The sequence below is a fragment of the Emydura macquarii genome, unplaced genomic scaffold, assembly GCF_026122565.2.
Source record: "Emydura macquarii macquarii isolate MOO-44397 ecotype Brisbane River unplaced genomic scaffold, CSIRO-AGI_Emac_v2 contig_2897, whole genome shotgun sequence".
Lineage (NCBI taxonomy): Eukaryota > Metazoa > Chordata > Testudines > Chelidae > Emydura > Emydura macquarii.
Window position 1 is genome coordinate 29,981,260 of NW_027133034.1, and position 22,534 is coordinate 30,003,793.

The window sequence follows — 22,534 nt, forward strand, 5'->3', positions numbered from 1 at the left end:
GGAAAAGATTAAAGACTGTGAGGCACATAGATACTGTGGTAATGGTGGCCATGTAAGTTCTTAAGATAGCTAGTTAGAGGAGATTGCAGGAGTCAAAATGCAAAATAAGGTCCTAGACCACAGCTTAGGTGATGTGAACTGGGAAGTGAGGCTGGATCTTACAAATATTATGTAGGGAGAAGAAACAAGGCTTGAACACAGCTGGGACAGGCAGGTGTAGATACAAGCTAAAGCAATATGTTATATTTAGACAGATATAAAAGCATCCACTTGCAAAGTTGTAACAGTTTAACATCATACTTTTAGTTAAACTGGTTCAACTCCTTTGTCTAAACAGCAGGTGTGAATAGGAGGATGGTGTATTGTCCCTGGTGCCTGAGAAATAGTGAGCAGACTATTTTACAGTTTTTGTTCATAATCTTTTTAGAAAACTAATAGCAGAGATGCACCTCATTAAAAAATCCTTAGGACACATAGGACTATAGGACAGGAGTTGAGATCCAACAGACAATATGTAATAATCCTTTAAGGTAACATTGTTACACTACAGCAACTAAACATATTTTATTATGGAACAAATGTGAAACTCCCATTTCTAACTGACCAAAAACAGAAGACGCTCTAGAAATGACGTCCTTATTTTACTGTCATTATGGAGTACTTGCAACAAGGAATAGAATATATATGCAAAGATTGTGAGCATTACAAACGTCACCACCACTGTAATGAGCATCTTCACTGGATGAAGAAGCCCTTACTAGAAACGGCAAATGAGACTCGGACTCCACCATGGCACAGCACGGCACGGCACGCACACACAGTAAGAGACAGTCTATGCCTCCAAGAGTTTACAAACGTAAAGCGTAGTGGCGAGTTTGTTTCCAGCTCCCACATGACAAATATATCTCAAAAGAAAAGCCACCAAACCACCATTAGATGAGAAAAAAAGTCACTTTCCTGTACAGTAACTGTTATTTTTTGAGATGTGGTGTGTGTTTTTCCCCCACTTCAGGTGTACGAATGCCCAGTGCACTCAAGACACAGACTTTTAATCGACAGTATCCGCTGCAATGGCACATGCACCTAGCATGTGCCTGAGCTTTTAAATGAGAACGTAAAGGATGAAGCCACCCTGATCCACCTTTCAGTTCCTTCACACAAGAATCTTGATGACATTAGACTCTGAAACAGCAGGGAAGGAGGGTGGGTCATGGAATATACATGTGCAAAGAACACATCCAAAAATAATTACTGTACAGGTAAGTAGCCTGCTTTCTCTCCTTCCAATGATTGTGCTTGGAAATCACCTGAAAATAAATAAATAAATAAATATATTCATTCCACTTCAGGTGATTTCCAAGCAGTAAACAGATTCCCCAATGACTACAACATCTCTAGAAGCTAATCAAAGCATAATGTCTAGCAAAAGGGGGAATAAACAACCAGTTGGCTGCCTTGCATATGTCTATGTTTGGGATATTATTCAAAAAGACCACTGAGGTACCTTGAGCTCTGATGGAATGAGCAACTTCAGTCAGATTGTAACAAGTTCTAATACAGAAAGAGCCAGTTCAAAAATATCTGTGCAGAAACTGCTTGATCTCTCATTCTTTCTGTATACATAATAAAGAAAACTGGCAGAGAAATCATTTGATTCAGATGGAAGTTCAAAGAGATTTTTATGAAAAAAGTAGGGTGACATCTTAAAAAACTATCTTTGTGAAAGACTGCATAAGAAGTCAAAGTTTACAGCCAGAAGAGACCACAAGATCACCTACTCTGACCTCATGTATATCACAGGTCACCACCATCACCCAGCACTCAAATTAAATCCTACAACCTAAATTAGACCAAGAGACTAACAGCCCACAAGAGACTAAACTATTATGTGTCACAGGCAGAGAATTGGAGAAACAGAGGTGCACCAGTGCTTGAGGACCGCATAATAGAAGGGACATGATTAAGTGACATATACCCAGACAATCCTAGCAAATGACCTGTACACATATGCTCCAAAGGCAGGCAAAAAAACCCAGAGGTCACTGCCAGTCTGACCCAGGATAAATTCCTTCCCAACCCCATATATGACGAACAGTTGACCCAGAGCATGTGAGCAAGAACCAGACAGCTAAGCACCCAACAGAGAATGCTTGGCACCACCTCGAAGGCCTGACTCATGCCACCCAATGTCCCATCTCCAGCTGTGGCCATCTCTGATGCTTCAGATGAAGGACATAAAATATAAAGTCTCCTCACAAACAACCCTATCATATAATCACGCTCATAATTTGGTCCACCTGTCTCTTAAAACTAATTAAGTTGTTTGTCCCCACAACTCCTATTGGGAGGCTTTTCCAGAACATCCTTCTGATGGTTAGAAATTGTCCTCTAATTTCCAGCCTGAATTTGTCATGTCCACCATAAGAGCTCATAGCTCTCCTGGTCTCTTCTCCAATGTTACTGCTACCAAGAAAGCTGTCTTAAGCAGACAAATGAAATAGAAGGGAGATCAGCGGTTCAAATGAGTCTCATCAAAACTAGGTTAAGTTCCTAAGAAGGGACAAGCTCACAAATCGGTGAATGAACCCTCATTAAACCTCTTAAATATGAGAAAATCAATCCTCTTTGAATAGGATCAGGCTCATTTCAAGGGGTATTAAATGTTGCATAATGAAGCTTCTTAACTGGAAGGACTGTATTAGTGAGAATACTGATGGGAAAAAAAAATAAATTTTCCGTTTTTCTTCTTAATATCTTCACTAAGGGGAAACAAGCAAGTAATAATAGACAGAAAGGAAGAAGGAAAATGAGACTCAGGAGCCAAGTTAAAAGTTAATTCTAATTCTTTATTTATTCACTGACAGGGGCACCCTCATCCCCAGTAAGGTATCTGAAGATTTCTGAAGGTTCAGTTTATATATATTAAGTGTGGAGAATGATGACAAGAGAAATCCCTTGCAAATTTCTTTCACTGAAGCAGATGTCCTCTCTTTTCAGGAAATAGTAATGTTGTGAAAAAAGCCTCATTACTCAGGACACCATTTTACCTGATGCTTTACAATCCTCTAAGGTATCTCTCATTCACCCTGACATACGCTTTTCAATAATTTTCTCCCTTTCCTTTTCAAATGGAAGGAAACAAGTAGTGGTCTTCTTGATTTGTCATGTTTCAAATACCCTTTTTTGCAAGTGACTTGGGCTTAGACACAACAAAAAGAAAAATTCATTCTTGAGACCTGTCAACAGAAGTGTCTACTTTGGGAATAAATTCTGATGCTGTTTTAAAGACCATCTTATCACCATGAAACATAGTGAGGCTCTTCCGCAGTAAGGCTGTAAGTTCTGAAAATCATCTAGCCAGATGTCATTATGACTAAGAAACAAGTTTTGATAGACTGAAAATAAGAATAGTACTAGAAGCTTCTCCCAAGAACTTGAGGTTATTTTGTGTGTGTGTGTTTGTTTTGTCTAGGATCAATGGTAGAGTCTGTTCCAGCATCTGGCATACAGTTGCGATGCAGAATCCCTTTTTGAAGGGAGAAGCATTTGGATCACTTCCTCCAAGCACACAACCTGGGCCAGAATTTCCCTCCCAACCTCCAAGCAATTACATTTAGAGAACTGACATTAGGTTGTAATACTTGGTCCTAAGACAGAAGGTTTGGTCTCTTCAGTACAGAAATAACAGTTTCTACTCCCTGAAGAATTACAGGCATGGTTTGATATATTGCCAATTTGTAAAGAAGTCTGCTGATAGGAAGCCCAGAAGATTAGCAACACCTCCTTTTTCTGACCTGGACAAGTTGGCCAACAAGGTATTCCATATGTACTCCCTGCCACAACGTTGTTCATTGTGTTTATCGTTTTTTCCAGATAGGATCAGGGTATCCCCCACCATTAGTTTGGGCCTCCTAGATCACTAAAAGATAGAAAAGATGACTGTAGTGAGGACTTGCACTCAACAAGCAAGGACGAAGAAGGTGCAAGTTCAGGTACATATCAATCGCTGTGCACTTTTGGTGTGCATGTGCCAAAGATATTACAAAGCATGAGACCCAAGAGAAGTTGAAGAAGTATAATCATGACAATCCTATTTTTGGATAACTGGTTTAAAATTTTGTCAGACCTTTCAACTATCAACAACACTCTTGTCTATGAGATATTGTTTCTACTTCCAAGTGAGAGTTATGTGATGGGCATAGTGAATTCTATGCAAGTTCAAAATAATACCATGCACTGACAGGTTTTTGAGCACTTCTTATATTACTTCTCAGCTTCCTAGAATGACAATTCTCAGATAAGAATGAAAGAGTAAATATAGGCTGTGGTGGTTATCAGGCGAGCTGCACCCCTGTCCCTTCTTGGGCACTCGCTAGGTACACCTACCAGGTGTCAGGCCTCAGACCTTTACCCTCCTTCGGTGGAATTCTGCACTTCACCCACTCTTAGAGCACACACAGAGCAGGACCAGAGTTCAGCCCCCTAACAACCACAGCTACCTCAGTAGGGCCAACAGCATTTGGACCCGCAGGCCCTTTTTCTACAGGCCAAGATATAAAAAACCAAACAAAACCAGAGTGTCACACACATTTCCCTACCTGAGCTCAAATCTCTATTTATAGCTCTGGTGGGTGTGTTTTACTCCTCCTGAGTTAGGAGAAAGAGCCTCCTTGCAGCCTTATCACTCAGTCTCTGACTGAGTCTTCCCAACTTAGCAGTTATTTCATGGGTACACCCAAGGCTACCTCTCCCAGCTCACCAAAAAAACCTCCTTTTCTAGGTTCTTTTCAATTTTAGATCTCCTGTGATCTCAGGCTTAGCTCTGGAAAGAGTAAAGCATCCTAATCTGGATGGATCCAGTTAGGTAATTTCTCTCTCCCCCACAAAAACTGATGGCCCTGCTATTCTTACCTTATCTCCTCTGGAGCTGAATACCTGAAGCTGACTTTGAATATGTCATTGTTTTACATTTCCTCCTTGTTTCTATAACAACCCCTTTACAGGCTCCTGACTTTAAATATTCAAATAGGCAGCAATAAACAACTGAACAGAGAAAGAGTCACACATAATACTCAAAAAAGATAATACAGGCATTTTCTCATCTGGTCACAGGTGTCCTACACTCCCACCATCAATACCCTAGGGCAAGAGTAAGGTGACGAGGACAGGGAAGTTTCAAATAGGCAAGCTTCAGTAGTCAGTGGTCTTGAGGAGGCTCTGTACATAAAACTCAGTCTAATCTATTGAAATTACAATTATTCAGAACACATTACAACTAGAATTGAGGATTTCTCCATCCAGAAGTTTGTCTTATTTTTGTGAAAATATTTGGATTGTTTCAGATCTAAAACTGTACAGACTCTCCTATTTTATGCAATGAAGAAAATGGAACAGAATACTTGACACTGGCGAAAGAAGTGGAAGATGTGGCTTCATAAACCTGTAACCCTTCTGCCAGTCAGAGTCGGCAGCGACAAGGGCCGGGTTCAATATCTAGGGGGTTCCTGTCGATGATACAACACTTAACCAGCTCGAGCTCCCACCCAGTAACCGGGTAAATTAACATTATCCCCTGGGTGCCCCCAAAAGGCAATACTTCCCCTCTCACACGCACAGAGTCTGAGCATAGAAAGTAAACTTTTTTAATAAAAAGAAGGAAGTAACTCAGAAATAGTTTGGGAAAACAGTGCAAAGAGAATTCATAAACACAAAAACCATGAGCAGAACCCCCACACCAGAACACGAGGGGCTGTGTCCTTTTCCTCTCTTTATGCAACCCCACTCACAATTGCTGTCCTGGGTCAATGGTGTAGAGTATCCTAGGATGAAGACCAGATCCCAGCCTCGATCAGATTCACCCAACAAGAGCTCCAATTCTTTAGCTCTAAACCCCATGGTAGAAGCATTTAGGCCTGCTGCTGGCATGCCCATTCCAACAGTGGGATCAGGCTGGAACAATGAGCTTGTCCCACCAACATTCTCAGATCTCATGAAAGAACAACAGACCTGTGATGACACGACTAGGCTGTTGGACAGTGGGGACATACAGGTGGAAGGAGTTCCTAGTGCCCTGGTCCTTTCAGAACCAGAACAGGAGATGCAGGGGCCTGTGCCAGTAGCTGATGAACCCTCAAAGGAACCCTCAACATCGCTAGCCCAAGTTTTCCCCTTCCGAACCCACTCTCAATAGGTGCAACAGGGTCATAAGGCCAGTTTTATGATGCACTGGGGTGAATAGTGAGGAATCAATACACTTACCTCACAAGCTTGGGGCAGCCATAGGTGTTTTCCTCAGACCCTTTGGGGAAAACTCATGTGGTTGGTATAATCTGGAGCGTGATTCGCTGGGACAACAAATTCTCGGATAAGAGGAAGATGTAAACAGGGTCTGAGTGGCCCTCCTCTGCTGAGCCAGCTGTAAGGGGGGGGGGCGGGCACTGAATTTGCATGGGCACTGAATTTGCATGGGCACTGAATTTGCATATTTGCATACAGTGCCTATGCAAATTCAGTGTCCCCCCTTTCAGCTGGCTCAGCAGAAGAGGGCCACTCAGACTCTGCTTACAAATCAAACTGGATCATCAGGGTAAGATTTTAAGAGGAGATGCTGCACAGGTCACTGATGATTGTTTTCTTCTATTGCTTTGGTTCCAATATTAATTGCACTTATAAAGTTGAATCTCTCTGGGTACACAACTGTAGTGGCTAGAACAAAAAAAAGCTACAATGTGGACTAAGGGTTTGAACTCTCTTTTATGTGTCCTATAAGGAACTGTTAAAGAGCATTTGGATTTGTTGGCCTTGTACACTACTATCTTTACTAGTACAGTTGAATGCCAGTGAACTTGGAAGAACAAAAGATCTACTCAAAGTAACTGAATTCCAGGGCACAGCCACCTGTGACATGGAGCCACAGAAGTAGCAGGCATGCCTGGAACAGCAAGGCACATGATATCACAAAAGCACCCTCCCATGAAAGATGAAGCCAGGGAACTTACTGGAGGGTCAATGGTTTTCAGGACATCGCACTAGCTTATGGATGCTTTAGCCACTAGCAGCTATAGCAGGGTTCCTGGGTTCAGCTGCACACACGGAAACCGGGCCCAGATGTGCACAACTTACATGGCTGAGAGCATAGCTGACATCCGGGTCCCACTCCACCTGCCAACATCTCTCAGAATCATGGACCAACAGAAAGCCTTGAGCCAGCAAAGAGCAGCAAGCCAGGCTGTTGTTCTTCTCAAGCCTAGCAAGGAGCCACTGAATGGTAACAGGGATAGGGGGACCCTGTAGCACCATCACTGGGACAGGAGTGCCCAGTCCTTATGCTGATGCCCATTCTGGACTCCAATGCCAACTTTGTCCTGGGGACCCCAGGAAAGGGGCAGCAAGGCTGTATGTGGGGCCCCTAGAGGCCCCTTAGAGAAGAAGCCCCTAAAATCCCTTCCCCCAAGGAAGACTGCAGACAGCAGGGAAAAGGAGGTGGGGGCAGGGCAGGGACTCCAGGAAGGGAATGATGGGGGCTCCCTCAAGAGCTCAGGTTCCTGGAAGCAGATGAGTGTAGAGGTTCATGGGGGAAAGAGTGGCTGTTGCTTTTCTGGGTTTCTAACTGTTGTAATTAATTAAACCTTCTTACAGTGAACCACGTACATGCACCGTACAAGAGTTTAGCACAGTCTCTCATACAGCACATGTATACAACAGCAGCAACACAGCAGGAGTTAGCTCAGTGTAAGTAGACATGATAATGACACTGTTTGTTATTTTATTATGTCTCTACTGGACCATGCACTAAAGATTTCATAGTGGCTTAAAAGGTCTATCAGCTAATGCGAAATTACAGTGAAATGCCCGGTTGAAATAACCTGGAGATACCAGTCTGAGCCTTCTGTGACCACCACATGGAAGGCAGCAACATGGAAGGCAGCAACCCCATAGGCCTGGACCCTCTCTCACTCCCCTCATCCCACCCCCGCTTTATTCTTCATTACAAAAATAGACCTACACTACACTATCTAGATGTCATGATAATCAAGTGGCATTTTAAAAATTCCTGGAATTACTTTGAAGTATGTAAAAGTTAAAGGAGATGAACAACTCTTCATTCAGGAAACTTGAATCCTCTTCATTACTAAATAAAATTGGGACACATAGCGGGGAAGATATGCTAGCTTCAAAGTCAGTTGTAACATCTATGCCAGATTAGTGGTTATCAGGTACTAGTGTTCATATACCTAGACTTCAAAGGAATTGAGAGTAAAAATGACAGACCCTTAGATGTGAGGATTGGAATAGAGTCTCACTGACAGTTACAACCTCAGGCACATGGATGCTGGGATACAGGCAGAGCCCATAATACATAGAAAGAGACACAGATTGCTTGAACTGTCGTCTCCAATTTACTAAAATCTTAACTACAAACTTACATACTTTGGCGGTTGCCTACCCTATATGCTGTTATTCCATTTGCCTTGGATTTAATTGCATTTACTAATAAGCTTCAAAACTTCAAAACCAGGTCCCAATACACAGAGCAGGGAGCCAGACCCAGCCTTGTGGGACAGGGGCCACCGCTACAGGGTAAGTTCTCTTTCCAGCCTCCTCACCCTCCTCCTCTTCACACCAGCCTGGGAATAGGGTTGCAGTGCTGGGGCAAAGGGTGCTGCTGCAAGTGGCTGATGTCCCCCGGACAAGGCACAAAGGAAGAGGCAGTGGCAGAGTGCACCCACTAAACTGGGAGCCTACATCCATCTCTGGCTCTAGCAAAACATATGGCCAACAGAAGGTCCTGATGCTGTAAATTCCCTACTCAGGGACTTTTCTACTTTCCTGTTCATTGGAACACCTGAGGAAGAATTCCACTAAGAATATCTTTAACCAGTGACAAAGGAGATGTTATTTAGAGGTTGCTCTAAGGAGAAGATGTTTATTCAGTCAGTGTTAAAATATTGACAGCGTCCTGTTAACGAAAAGTTTTTTAAGAAGTTTAAAGCGTTATTAAATCCAATTTATCTTTTGTTATGCTATTTGTTTTCATTGTCCAAGTTGAGAGCATTTTTTAAAAAATAACTTGTCCTTTTCACTTGATTATAATCATTTCTGAATCTATAATGCTACATGTTTGACACAACTATAGAACATGTTTTTTAAAAAATTGTTTCCATTGAAAAATTCAAGAAAACATTTTTGAGCACTCCACTACCCTGGGAAGAAGCTCTACAGAAATGATAAAAACTTACTGTTACAAAAGTTGTGTTGAACACTAAAATTGACATGTTGGCGTACCAGATTTTAGCAGCCTCAAACATTTATAGGCAAAGATGGTAGAGCTGCCTATATTTAAGGTTCCCCAACATTTCCCATTATAAGATTTAGTTTTCATTTGCTTGTAACTTTGCCAAACTTGAACCACTTGGCTGAAGTTTTCCATGCAGAGTATCTACCACAGGTGCTTGCTTTCTTTTTTCTCTTTTAATTTCATAAAAAACAGTCAGCCATTTTTTGAGAATGAGATTAAAAAAGCAACACTGTTTTGCCCCGGTTAAAAATTCTGCCAACCTTTTCTTTCAGATGCTCTAGCTTTGGAGCAAGGACTTGAAATTAGGCTGGGTCAATTGAGTCTTTGAGTCAGGCATGTGCCTTTTGTAGTCTCCAAGAAATTCTGTCTAAATTTGGCCAAAGGTTCCATTTTTTCTGAGCATGCTCCAACCCAGGCTTGCAAGAACTGAGAGGAACTTTCTCTGCAACTGCTGCTCCCAACTGCTGCAGCCTGGGGTGGAGCCAAGCACTGGAACTGACAGCAATTGTCTTTCCTGTGCCTTCAGTATTTCTCCTGCAAGTGCCCAAGAAGTGTAGAGAAGGAAATCACTTGACTCGAAAGCAAAAGGGACAAGAGCCAGACTTGGGAGAGAAGGGATAAACTGGGACAAGAATCCTATGGAGGGAGTGGGGTTTGGGGACAGAGTTGGAAGGTGTGGGAAAGAGACTGGCAGTGGGAATCAGAAGACGGGGAGTAAAGACTAATGAGGAACTGGAAAGAGTGAGACAGGAACTAGCTGGGTAAGAAGACTGAAATCAGGAAAGAGAGAGGAGGAAATAGGAGCAGAGAGTCAGGGGGATACAAGGAGATAAGGTACAAGCAAGAACTGGACTGGGTAAACAAAGAGATTGGGACTGAGATTCATCAGTTTCACCATTCCTCCACTGTCAGCAAATAACCTTAAAATTCATTTCATGTCTCATCCCGTTGTTGTAGTGCTTGTCCATATAGGATGACTACTTACTACTGCTATAATTTACTCCCTTAGTTCAAGTAGCAGAAGTCTGTGTGGTTGATATGAAGGTTCCAACCCTACTGATGAGCCATGTGGGTGTCAATATGATGCCAAATGATGGAATTTATGGGGGTTTTTTCCGTTTTTTTTTTTGTTTGTTTTTTTAGAGAGAGCAAATTACCCACAAAAAAACCAAACACCCTACATTAAAAGAACATTATTAAGGTTGGAAAGTCAAACTCGTAAGAGTGAGGAAAGGCTTCGATTACAGTTGTCTATAAAAAATTAACTCCCTCCCCTTGTGCACAAGCATGATACCAACTTTAATTTATGATCATATATTATATATAGGACCCCTGGCCTCATTCAGTGTTCAAGGCAGACCAGCTCTGTGGAGCAATCAGGGATATGTAGTGAATTGAGCCTTTTGCCTGTAGGACCACTGTCTCATGTATTTCAGAAGTTATAAGGTTTGTAGCAAACGAGGCAGTTGAATGTTGCCCTGGAGAAATGGATTCTATGCCTCTGCCAGAGTTCCTATGTGATGTTGGGCAAATCATTTACACCAAACTTTTCACAGGTGGTCACTAGTTGTGTGTTCCCTCTGGGGCCTCATTTGCAGAAGAGCTGAGCACTCACATATAAAGTGCCATATAACATTAAGTACACTGAGAAATCTAGTCTTAGGCACCTCAAATGGGAATCCAAAAATGGTGCATATTTTTACCTTAATGTATCCTTGCCTCAGTTCCCCATCAGTAAAATGTGGATACTACCCTCTCTTCACAGGCGTGTTGTGAAAATAAATAAATGTGTTTAAGCACTCAGATAGTACAATGATCAGAATCATGGAAAAGTCCATGAGAAAATTAATAGTTCTATATCCGGATAAGGGTCTGAATAGTATGCAGGAAAAAAGGCATACACCACTTTTAACAATTAGAACAAGACAAAATATTGAATTTCGACTCATTAAGTAAGTACAATTCAACCCTATGCACCGACTGAGGCCGGGGTCTAATGAAAAAAATAGTATGTGATCCTGTAATTAAAGGCTATCATAATGCATAAGTACAAGAGGCCAAATTAAGACCAATCTTAATGTTCTTTTAACATAGTTTTTTAGTATATTAAATAATGCAAGGTAGAATCCTTCTGCTATACATCATGATGTATTCTCTTCCCCCTCCATCCTGACACACAAAAAATAACCATAAAATTTGGCACTAGTATTTCTTTTCCCACCAGAAAGGATTAGCAAGGATGGCACATGAAGAGACTGAGGTATAATTCTACATGGATCAGTTAGTCCCCCAGTTTTGTAAGCACCAAATTAAACGACAAAACAGTAAGCTTTTAAATGGTTACATTAAAAATTTCAAGACTAGAAAGGAGTATTATGACCATCCATGCTCCCTCTCCTCTATAACGTAAAGTTGACTGCCATAACTCTACGACATTCCCATGGCAACTATGAACACTTTCTGCCATACACTGAAAAATAATTCCGATGCACCTTTATCTGTATAAGCTGGTTAGTGACAGGTTCAACTATTAGAGGGCAGTTAGAAATTGGAAAAATTGGAATTCTGCTTTCAGTGTGGCAAAGAAGCACTGAAAAAGGAATACGAAACCTGCACAGCATCCAGCAACTATAGAGTCAAAGTGAAGTAAGAAGTAACCTGGAGAATACATGGTTTGAGTAACTATTTGAATGTCCAGATTAGCAATAGTACGAGCCCTGATATGTATGCTGAAGCATAGAAAAATGTCATTTTTGTAATAAGTTTTAACATAAAAATGTAAGAATGGCCACACTGGGTCAGACCGATGGTCCATCTAGCCCAGCATCCTGTCTTCTAACAGTGGCCGTCGCCAGGTGCTTCAGAGGAAATGAACAGAACAGGAAAATTGAGTGATCCATCTTCTGTTGTCCAATCTCAGCTTCTGGCAATCAGAGGCTTAGAGATATCCAGAGCATGGAATTCATCCCTGACCATCTTGTTTAATAGCCATCGATGGACCTATCCTCCATGAACTCACCTAATACTTTTTTTTAACCCAATTATACTTTTGGCCTTCACAACATCCCATGGCAACGAGTTTCACATTGAGTTTCACAGAGATTGATCGTGTGTTGTGTGAAGAAGTATTTCTTGGTTTGTTTTAAATCTGCTGCCTATTAATTTCTTTAGTTGACGTCTCGTTCTTGTGTTAAGTAACACTTCCTTATTCACTTTCTCCACACCATTCTAGATTTTATACACCTCTGTCCTACCTGCCAGGATCACCTCTGAAGCCTTTTTTAAAAATCAGCATTACATTAACTACCTTCCAGTCATCTGGTACAGACGCTGATTTAAGTGATAGGTTACATACCAGTTAGTAGTTCTTCAACTTCACAACTGAATTCCTTCAGAACTCTTGGATGAATACCATCTGATCCTAGTGACCTATTAGTGTTTAATGCATCTATTTGTTACAAAATCTCCTCTACTGATACCTCAAATCCGGGACAGCTCCTCAGATTTGTCACTTAAAAAGAATGGCTCAGTTATGGGACTCTCACTCTCATCCTCTGCATTGAAGACTGATTTTCTGGGCTCTTTCTAGATATTAGACATGGACTGACACCATTAGTTAAAGCTGCACACATATTTCTACCCTATATAAATCATTAGCGGTCATGTATGATTTTTTTTTTTTTTTAAACCTTTCAGGTGAAATATGGTATTCTCAGGAGTGAGTTACAATCTCACTAATTACATTTTTACTGGATCCTATAAAACTTTCTACCACTGCCTAGCAACTATAATTGAACATGGACATTAAATTCTGTTTTGTCATTTTTCCATTTTAAAAATATAGGAAATTACAAAATACATTTTAAAAGTTGAGATTTTACAGCAAGCCATTCAAATGCCATGATGTTTGAACCTTAAGGTTGACTGTGAAACCCTACTTGTGTCTCCTTATGTACAAGCATGATAGTCTTATGTAATCATACCATATTTTTTCTACAGCAGTGATTATCAACGGGGGATGCAGAGGTCTTCCAAGGGGTACATCAACACATCTAGATATTTGCTTAGTTCTTCAACAGGCTACATAAAAAGCACTAGCAAAGTCAGCACACACTAAAACTTCAAATAGACAATTATTTGTTTATACATCTCTATATCCCACATACTGAAATATTAGTACAATATTTATATTCCAATTGATTTACTTTATAATTATATGGTAAAAATGAGAAAGTAAGCCATTTTTCAGTAACAGTGTGCTGTGACACTTCTGTATTTTTGTCTGATTTTGTAAGCAAGTAGTTTTCTAAGTGAGGTGAAACTTGGGGATACGCATGACAAATCAGACTCCTGAAAGGAGTATATTAGTCTGGAAAGGTTGAGAGCCAGTGATCTAGAGGACCTCCCTCATCATTACAGAAAATTGATAAAGCTCAATGAACAAGGCTGCTTTTCAATATTTTTCTTCATGCTCAGTGGAACCACCATATACGTCATTTACTATTCAAACATTGCACCAAATAGAGTTTTGGGATTTGTTTGTTTGAACTCATCATTACAGACTTCTCTATGGTGCCTCACCTGAATTTTTCCAACATCCTGATTAGAGTGGGAATTTGCATTATTCCCATTTAATTTATATAAAGCTAAGGCACAGAGAAACTAAGTCTGTAGTAGAGGCAGAAACAGAACACTGAGTTCCTTTGGAGGATCCATAACACCATGCATCCTCTTCCAAGAGACGCATTACATTCATTATACACCATATGGTTTCTACAATCATTGAAGCAAGGCTGTTACAGCTACCAGCTTCATTGAGCACACAACATACAACTGCAACAAGTGAGGTAGTGGTGCTCTGGATTCACTATCCAGGCTTGCCTCGTTCCCTGTCAATCTGAATGAGATAGACTGGCCTATGGTTAATAACAAAGTATGTGGCTACAAAGTAAAAATCACAATATTCGAGAAAAAGGGGGCAGAGTCAAAGCTGCAGACAGCTTTCATTTTCTGAAATGAGTGCTTCACAGTGAACCTGAACATTCCTTTAATGTAGGTTTATCTCGCATGAAATTGCATATACGTGCTTTGTTTCTTTGTCGTGGTCTGTGAACAAGTCACACTTGTTCTCGGTTATCCAATGCAGTATCACTTCAAAATCAAGATGATAAGCAGCCTAAACTGGCTTGCCCTCACAACACAATGCACTGAAGCCAGAAAGGCACAGGAGAGAATATTCACTCTATCCTGAAAAGTAGTTGTAACATCAGAATAGGGAAATCCTACAACCTAGACTTGAGAAAGTCTACTTGCCCAAGATAAGCAGGAAAAGTCAACATGCCCAAAGCAAGCAGAAATTTGGAGTGGGTAGAGAGAGTGCAGAGGAAGGGAGAGCCAGTGAACAGAGGGGGCAGATGAATTTAGGGTGTAGATAAGCAATTTAGATATTCAAATAATGCTGAATATTTAAGTGGTTTGATATATACTGAACAACATTCAAATAGGACAATGAGATTAGACCAGTGATACTCAAGACTGAAGCTCAGGAGCCGTAAGTAACTCTTCGATGTGTCTCCTACAACTCTTTGCAGCTCATGATATTAAAACATTGTGTGATTTAGTTATTAACCAATCTAAGTTATTAGCCAATCACAATGCTTTTACTATGTTATTAGCTAACTGTAGACTACTTGGTCAGTCATTGTACTATGAGAATAACTATATATAAAAATAGTAATTGAAACAACGAATTCACACTACTGTGGTTCTTTTGGGTAATGTTGATTGCTAATTTGGCTCCTGAACCATTGCAGTCTGAGTATCACTGGATTAGACCAACATGCAAAATAATACTCATTATTGTAAAGGCCATATAGGAAAATATTTTTAGAATTAGTTTCTTGTCATGTAAGAATATGTCTATGGTTAGGCAAAATAATTCTATTTCCATACCTTCAAAAGAAAACTTCCAAAACCTAGAAAGAAAGGGTGGGATGATTTAAATGAGTACTCTTCACTGGCCTAATTCTGTTTCCATTAGCCCTCTGAAGTCATTCGTAAAACTTCCCAATATGGGAAGATTTCCAAAATGGAATTGACTTCTGAAAAGTGTTTCTGTAGAAATAGCCGTGGGATTCCAGATCTAGTCTCTAACTTCAAGATTCGCTTTACATAATTCACAAAGAGAACTTTTCAAAAAAGGTTTTCTGCTGACAGTTCTGCAAACAGCCTGAGACAAACTTGGATCTTTCTAGATCAGGCATCACTAGAAATAAAGATTATAGAGCCCAATTTCTCCACAAAAAAGTCCAAACACAGAATTTGGTCCCACGATGGCAAAATAATTAATAATTTCAATAGTGTGCAATCCAAAAAAATCCATCTAAAATAAGATGTAATAGCTATGACAACACATATAAGTATCAGATCTGTTGATTAACAAATACCATATTTACTTCCATTTCTGATCATAATCAAATTAAATAGGGGAGCAGCATGTTTACCCCTGAAAATACTTCTACTTTCACTACTCTATGTCAGACTTGAAGCAACTTTTTAAATGTTGTTTTCCTTGGATAAATATACACTGAACAATCACGCTGCTATGCATCTTTCTTGTGTGAAGTCTCCTTTCGAATTAATCACTCAGAGGCAGGACAGCTGTAAAAAATGTTTACGTAATATTTTTGGACTTCAAGATTAGATATATTTCTAACTGCTTATAGGCTATTAAAATTATCTTTTCAGCAGTAGAATTGTCAAAGGAAAATTTATTATACAATGTAACAAAATAAGACCTAAGTATAAGAAAAATTTTTTAGTTTGTAATCAGTACTCCAGTCACCAGAGCTGATTTCCCACTGCATGAGGGAGGCACCATCAACACAAAACGGCAATGAAGCCATTGCAGACAGCCACAGAAGGCTCATCTTACTGCATAGTAGGTCCTACTGCCACCACCATTACTAGAGCTTGCCTACGGGGCATGGCCAGGATTTTCTGGTGCGCAAAATCTACCATAACAACTCCTTGGCTATTGGCAGGTGGTGCAATCTAGAGCAATCCTTAGAAACTAATTTAGAAAGGGAAACAGAAGCAAAACAGCACACACACAGAATGAGGTAAGCACCAAGGTGGTTGAAAGCTCCCCCTGCCTTCAAGGTGCATGGTTCACTACAGTCAGGCAGCCCATCTGAAATGGAGTCTCTAAACCAGGACAAAACTCTTAAAACAAACTGCCTGCTCTGCCTTCTTGTATTTGGTCTGATAGAAAGGAAATGCACTGCAGGAAAGGACAACACAAGATGGCAAAAAGCCTAGTTTTTCCACTCATTCATTCAAGTGTAAGTGTTACACTGACAGCAAATCAGAACAGTGATTATAGTCCTAAAAGCTCTCTTCTTCGAAATCGTTTCTATAAATTATGTGCAGTAGTTCCAGTAAGAGACTATGTTTAAAAAATAAATGTATCGAGCCAAATTAAAGTGCTATAGTTAATTTTTGTAAGCTTTTACTAATAAGTCTATACTTTGAAGCTAATATTGCATTAATGTTATTATTCACTTCAAAGAAATCTCTGAACCAAATTTAAAAACAAAACAATTTTATTGCTTTATGAATATTTATTCTTCAAAACAAAATCATTTGCACAGCTACATTGCACTGAGATAATATAAATCTATATCTCAGAAAACTGTAGAATACTATCTTCATTTAAATATGCACTATTTTAATTCCTCTTGCCGCTTAGAAATGTATTCCATATACCTTTTTGCATAACAGAGAGCTTTCTATTGTGATTTGAAAAGGTGAACACTAAGCTATTGATTATCTGAATTAATTCTCTCCTCCATTTGTAAGAATATTGTAAGTACAACATAGTTGGTATATAATCCCTAAATAAGTGTATCAGAACAACTTATAATTATAAGTTAATGTTTAGTGTTATGAGTAATACAGAAGAGGCTTTAAAGTAAAGTAAATGTAACATTTAGAAGGAAGAACACCAAATATTCGCTCGAGGGAAATACACTATATAAACTCTCCCTCTCTTTTCCCACCCACCCTCAGCCCTTCAGTGAAAGGAATCCCCTTTCCCTTCTCTAAGACCACTCCCCAAACATTGGCAGACTCCTCCCTGTAAGCAGATGATCTCATGCAGCGAGGCTACCTCCCAGCACGAAGCAGCTCTGTTTGGGCTTTTATTTTTTATTTATTTATTTTCTCCCTGCCCCCAATATGACTAGGCAACATACCTTACTTCACCCTACTGCAGTGGTACCCAAATTTCTCCTGTTGCGCGCGTGCACACCTGCACACACCCCTACCCCCACTGCGCCTCCCCTCCACTACTGCACAGTTGGCTCAGTAGAAGAGCCTGGACTGAAGACGGAGCTGGGGGCAGAACTGGGGCTAAAGGAGGGACTGGGGCTGGCCCAGGCCCTGCCATAAGGCCCCCTGAACATTCCTTCGCTCCCACAATTTGGGGACCATTGTCCTATTGTTTTCCAGTTCAAACACCGGGTCAGGGACTGACAGAAACTGGAAAAAGGCAATGTAGAGAGTAACAGGAGATTCAGGACAGAGGAAAAACAGGATCAATCTAAACTTGTCCAAGGCAAGAATCCTGTCTCAGTCCACCTCGCACTTGCAAGACACCCTTCTTCCTCATGCTACAAAATAATATGTTGAATTATAGAAGTCCATGAAAAGTACAGAAGGACGTTTTGAAGTTAGCAAGAATTCCGTGGGCGCTATATTATCCATTTCTGGTCCAACTTAGTAAATTAGCCCAGATTTTATTCAAAGGCAAGAGAGAGCTACTTATCCTAACAATTCCACCCCTACCTATATCGCTTATTTTCTCTCTCTCTCTCTCTCTCTCACTCGCAGAAGTTTTTTTTTTTAAATCAGCTTTTCTTCTTTCAAATCTCTCATTAAAATTCATTTCTTCTATGAAGTTAACATTAAATCATCAGTATAAACTAGAAGACCATATACCATTTCAAGCTTGGACCCTTGCCATATGTATCATCTAATATAAGGAAGAGATTAAAGCATGAAGACAATCCCCCTTCAAAGGCATGATCAAGGCAAGGCCAAGTTCTAGCTGTGGCAACAAATATCCAGGAGAAATTAGAGATTGGAGGGGAAAAAAGCGAGAAACCTTAGTTCAGTGGCCACGACATACCATCTATTAACCTGGTATCTAACATACCACAAAAACAGCATTAGGACCGAAGTTAACATTTCAATCAAGATTGATAGGAAAGTTGTACACTGGACAGAGAACTTTTGCCCAAACAGAGAATGTCAGTCTTTCAAAAACTCTTTAGTAGAAAGGTACATTGAAGTTAGGAGCAAATCACCATAAACAGGTGAGAAACAAAAGGACCAGAGTTGAGGCTTGAGGGAAACACAGTTGTACATTCACAGCACTGAACCGATGTCCAATACTCAAGTTAGCCTGAGATATTCTAGTAGGAAAAGGTATACATAAGTGAATCAAGCACCAAATTTGTATTGGAGCAAATAAGTCATAGCATTCTCAACTTTCCTTCCCCACCCTTGTTTTACGAGTTACAGCCACCTTACTTTTTTAAATCAGATCATGGGTCCTGAAATTTGCAGGAGGGAAGAACTTCCTGTTGTAACACAGGGTCATCATATGAGAGAGGCTGAGAACCAGTGATCTAAATCCTCCAATAGAAATGAAATGCTAGGCAGAACAAAAATCCACTGGCCATTTATGTTCTTTATTATTTATCTTATTAAAGAAAAACTATACAACTTGGAAACTTCAAATTGTGCATTTAGCTAGTCTATATAACTTCAAACACTTAACACTCATCCTCCCTCCCCCTTCTCTTCTACTAATTGTTACATCCACTTTTTACATTTTGTTTTAGAATATAAATTCTTCAGGACAGGAACCCTGAGCACCTAAACTTCTATAGCATCTTTTCATAATAGGATCCTCAATCCTGACTGCAATCTCAAGGCACTACTATAACACAAATAAAAGAGATGTATGATTGCATCTATGAGATCAGAATTCTGAAGACAGTGACTTCTAATACATGAAACAGAAATTAATTTTGTACAGAAATTACAAAAATCTTGCAATCAAATAAGAACTTAGTTTGCCATTTTGTATATATTACATACAAATGTAAAATATTAAGTTTTTTAAAATTAGTCTAATGTTTAAGAGATTACCTCTGAAAGTACTGCTGCTGACCCTACACAATCACACGAACTTGTTCTTCTATTCAAAGATCTCCCTAAAGCTCACTTCTTTCGTGTCAGACTTCCAGCAATAACCTCCACTCAAACTCATTGCGGACAGTATTTTCAGTTGTTGTACTACAGTGAGAGAAGAAAAGAGAAATTTACCAGATGCATATGCTATATGTTTATCCTGTGATGATTCACTATTGCAACTCATCCTCCCCACAACTCTCTCCTTATTTATGATATGCTCAAGGCAGGGACCTTTTACTTATTATTTAAGTACCATATACATTGATGGAGCTATGCCAATACTAAATCTAGTTTCTCAGCTTTTGCTTTCAATCTTTCACCACAAGGCCATTTTTTTATTGTATTTTAACGTAACCTCCCACACCCAACTTCATATAAGTTTGTAATACAAAGTGGAAAAAGGAGGATTTACCTGATCTGGCTGATTTTTGGCCCCAAACTCTCAAACCATATAATCAAAACAGGGAACAAATTTAACCACTCACTATTCCAACAAAAATCCAGACAATACCACATCTGAGTACCGCAACTCAGATGCACCATGTGTGGATCTTGCTAATTTTAGGCCCTAAATCAAAAGTGTACAAATTAAAAATGTGTATCATGAGGCACCATCCCCCAATAGCATGGGGAAAACAAACATATCTGGTACCTGCATTCTGCCAAACTTTAGACAATAGAATTTGGAGATCTACAGTTAAAGTCAGAGAAAAAGTATAGCAGCTCAAGTGCACCCAAAATTCCAGACCATGTTTCATCACAACTACATAAAACTATATTCAGCTATTTATTTATTTTTAATCCAAAAATAATAAATTTCACCTGCTAAACAGAGAACTGTAACTGCCCCAATTCCACGGCTACATTTGTTTTCTGTTTGAATTTGGGTTTGGAGCCAATTATCAAGATGAGAGTCAGCTGCTGCAGTGGGTTTTTGCAGTGGTCATCCACAGGGAGTCATCAGGGTCCAGAATTTTTTAGTGCATTAGGAGCAGGTAGGCTTGTTCTCTATTTTGATGATAACAGTTGTGAACCTGGGGCCAAAAAACAGCAGGCTCCAACTTTTCCCTTTGAAAGAACTTTCTCAGACTCATCCCCACACCAGCCCTGCCCACACTCAAAATATTACTATCGTTTAGTAAAATGGTGCCCCAGAACCAATCAAGGAGTCCCACTGTGCTGTGTACTGCACAGACAGCGAGCCGCCAGTCCCTGCTCCAAAGAGCATACAGTCTGAACGGCCAGGGAGCTAGCGCATCAGCAGAGGGAACAAAGCGAGGGTGCAGCAAACGGCACATTAGCTCCACAAGGGGGGGGGGGGGGAGTTGGCTAGAACAGGCGCAGCTAAACGGAAAGAGGAGGGGAGCGGGGCAATGCAAAGAGGTGAGGGGGGCAACCGTGGAATGAAGCACCACAGCGAGAGCAAAACACCCAAGCACGCCCCGCGCCCTGACCCGAACGCTTCACCCTCCAGCGCAGCGCCCAAGCCAGCGCGCAGCGACGCCCCCACCCCGCGTTCTGTCGCCGCCGCGCAGGGCTCAAGGGTGGGTGCGACGCTGACGAGGCTGGAGAGGGCGTGGCACAGAGCGACCCTCGCCACGGGAAGGGGCCGGGCGGGGTGTCACTCCTTGGACACGGGCTGACACGCAGCCCCGGCTGCTCGGAGGCACCCCACGGGGCCAGGGACCCGGCTGCCGCCCCTGCCCGGCTGCATATAACTCGGCGATCTGGGCCTACCCGCCCCCCATCCTGCCCACGGGGGCCCGGTTAAGGGGACCGAAGCGGGGGGCAGCAGCCGCCTCTCCCGCCACGTTCTCCAGCCCCGCTCTCCCCCCCGAGCCCCGCTACCGACGTACGGGGTGGCCGCCGCCGGCCCCAGCCGCGCGCGGGCTCTACCTACCTGAAAAAACCGAGCCCCTCCGCCCCGGCGTGACGTCACAGCCCCGCCAGCGTCCCGTAAGCGCTGCCAACGAATCAGCGCGGCCTTCTTGCCACCGTACAGCCAATCCACAGGGACTCCGCCCCCTCGTGACACTCCAGAGCCAGCAACCAATTCCGTAGAGAGAAAAGACCTACCGTTCCCGCCCCGTCTCCAAAGGAAGCAAGGCGATTGGCAGAGGAGGATAGTGGGCGGGTCACTGGATGACGCAGGGGGTGGGGCCTTCCTCCGACTCCTGAGCTGGCCGCTATAAACGCTGCAGTTCGTGGCGTTCTCACATCCGGGTTCTGTTCCCGCTTTAGAATGTGAGCGTGCTTGGTCTTTTGCGTCTAGATCTGGGACTCACCAGCAAGTTGCGGGGTGGGCGCGGCGCTGTTACGTTTGCACCAGTTATTCGCGTTTCTCAGTCTCCAAAAGGGCTTCTTCCTCCTTAATGGCTGTCAAGGAGACAAAGTTGCCTTGCCAAGTGTCCCTGTTCCTGCTGGAAATGGTTCCCCAGCAGTGGGTGCCCCATGCCTTTTAAAACATGAGTGAGGCCTACCCAAAAATCAATATTTTGGAGCTAGATAAATGGGGGGAGGGCTCTGTTTACTTCTCTGGTGGGTGTTGTGCGTTTTGGGTGCATTCAGAACAAGTTTCAGGAGGGTTAAAATGTTCCACTGCTAATAAGTAAACTGAGATGTGAATCCCTTACTTGGGTGACCCTGTGTTTGAAGAAACAGGCCAAATAGCTTAAGACAGAGAAATAGATTGGAGAGAGAGAGTTGTGAGAGTTGGCCCCAAGGCAAAGCATGTTGCACAAGGAATACTAGGACACCTCACACACAGAAGACGATCATCACTGCACACTCTGACCAAGGCAAAGAGCAGATCTAGACTTAAAATGGTGCATGTGAAAATGCTCCTATTCTGACAGGAGAGTTTCTGCAGTTGGTGTACTAAGCCGCCTCCAACCTAGCACTATCTACAGCAAGGTTGGGGGTTGGGGGGGGGGGGGAGGGGTGTTTGTCAATATAAACTATATGGTTCAGGGG

General features: G+C 41.5%; 1 protein-coding gene across 9 annotated transcripts in view; it reads right to left on the reverse strand.

Annotated features, from left to right (window-relative positions):
- The window catches only part of FER (FER tyrosine kinase), a 316,011-nt gene extending 294,502 nt beyond the window's left edge, over positions 1-21,509 (reverse strand). For 6 of the 9 annotated variants that reach the window (XM_067569167.1, XM_067569172.1, XM_067569173.1 and 3 more), the window contains exons 1-2: positions 21,462-21,509; positions 19,517-19,663 (exon numbers count right to left, since the gene is read on the reverse strand). The gene's annotated coding sequence lies outside the window, so the exon portion shown is untranslated. Of the gene's footprint in view, positions 1-6,258; positions 6,358-19,516; positions 19,664-20,383; positions 20,585-21,461 lie in introns of those variants that run through there. The other 3 variants (XM_067569168.1, XM_067569169.1, XM_067569170.1) reach the window with 3 other exon arrangements.
- Between the last annotated feature and the right edge of the window lie 1,025 nt (positions 21,510-22,534).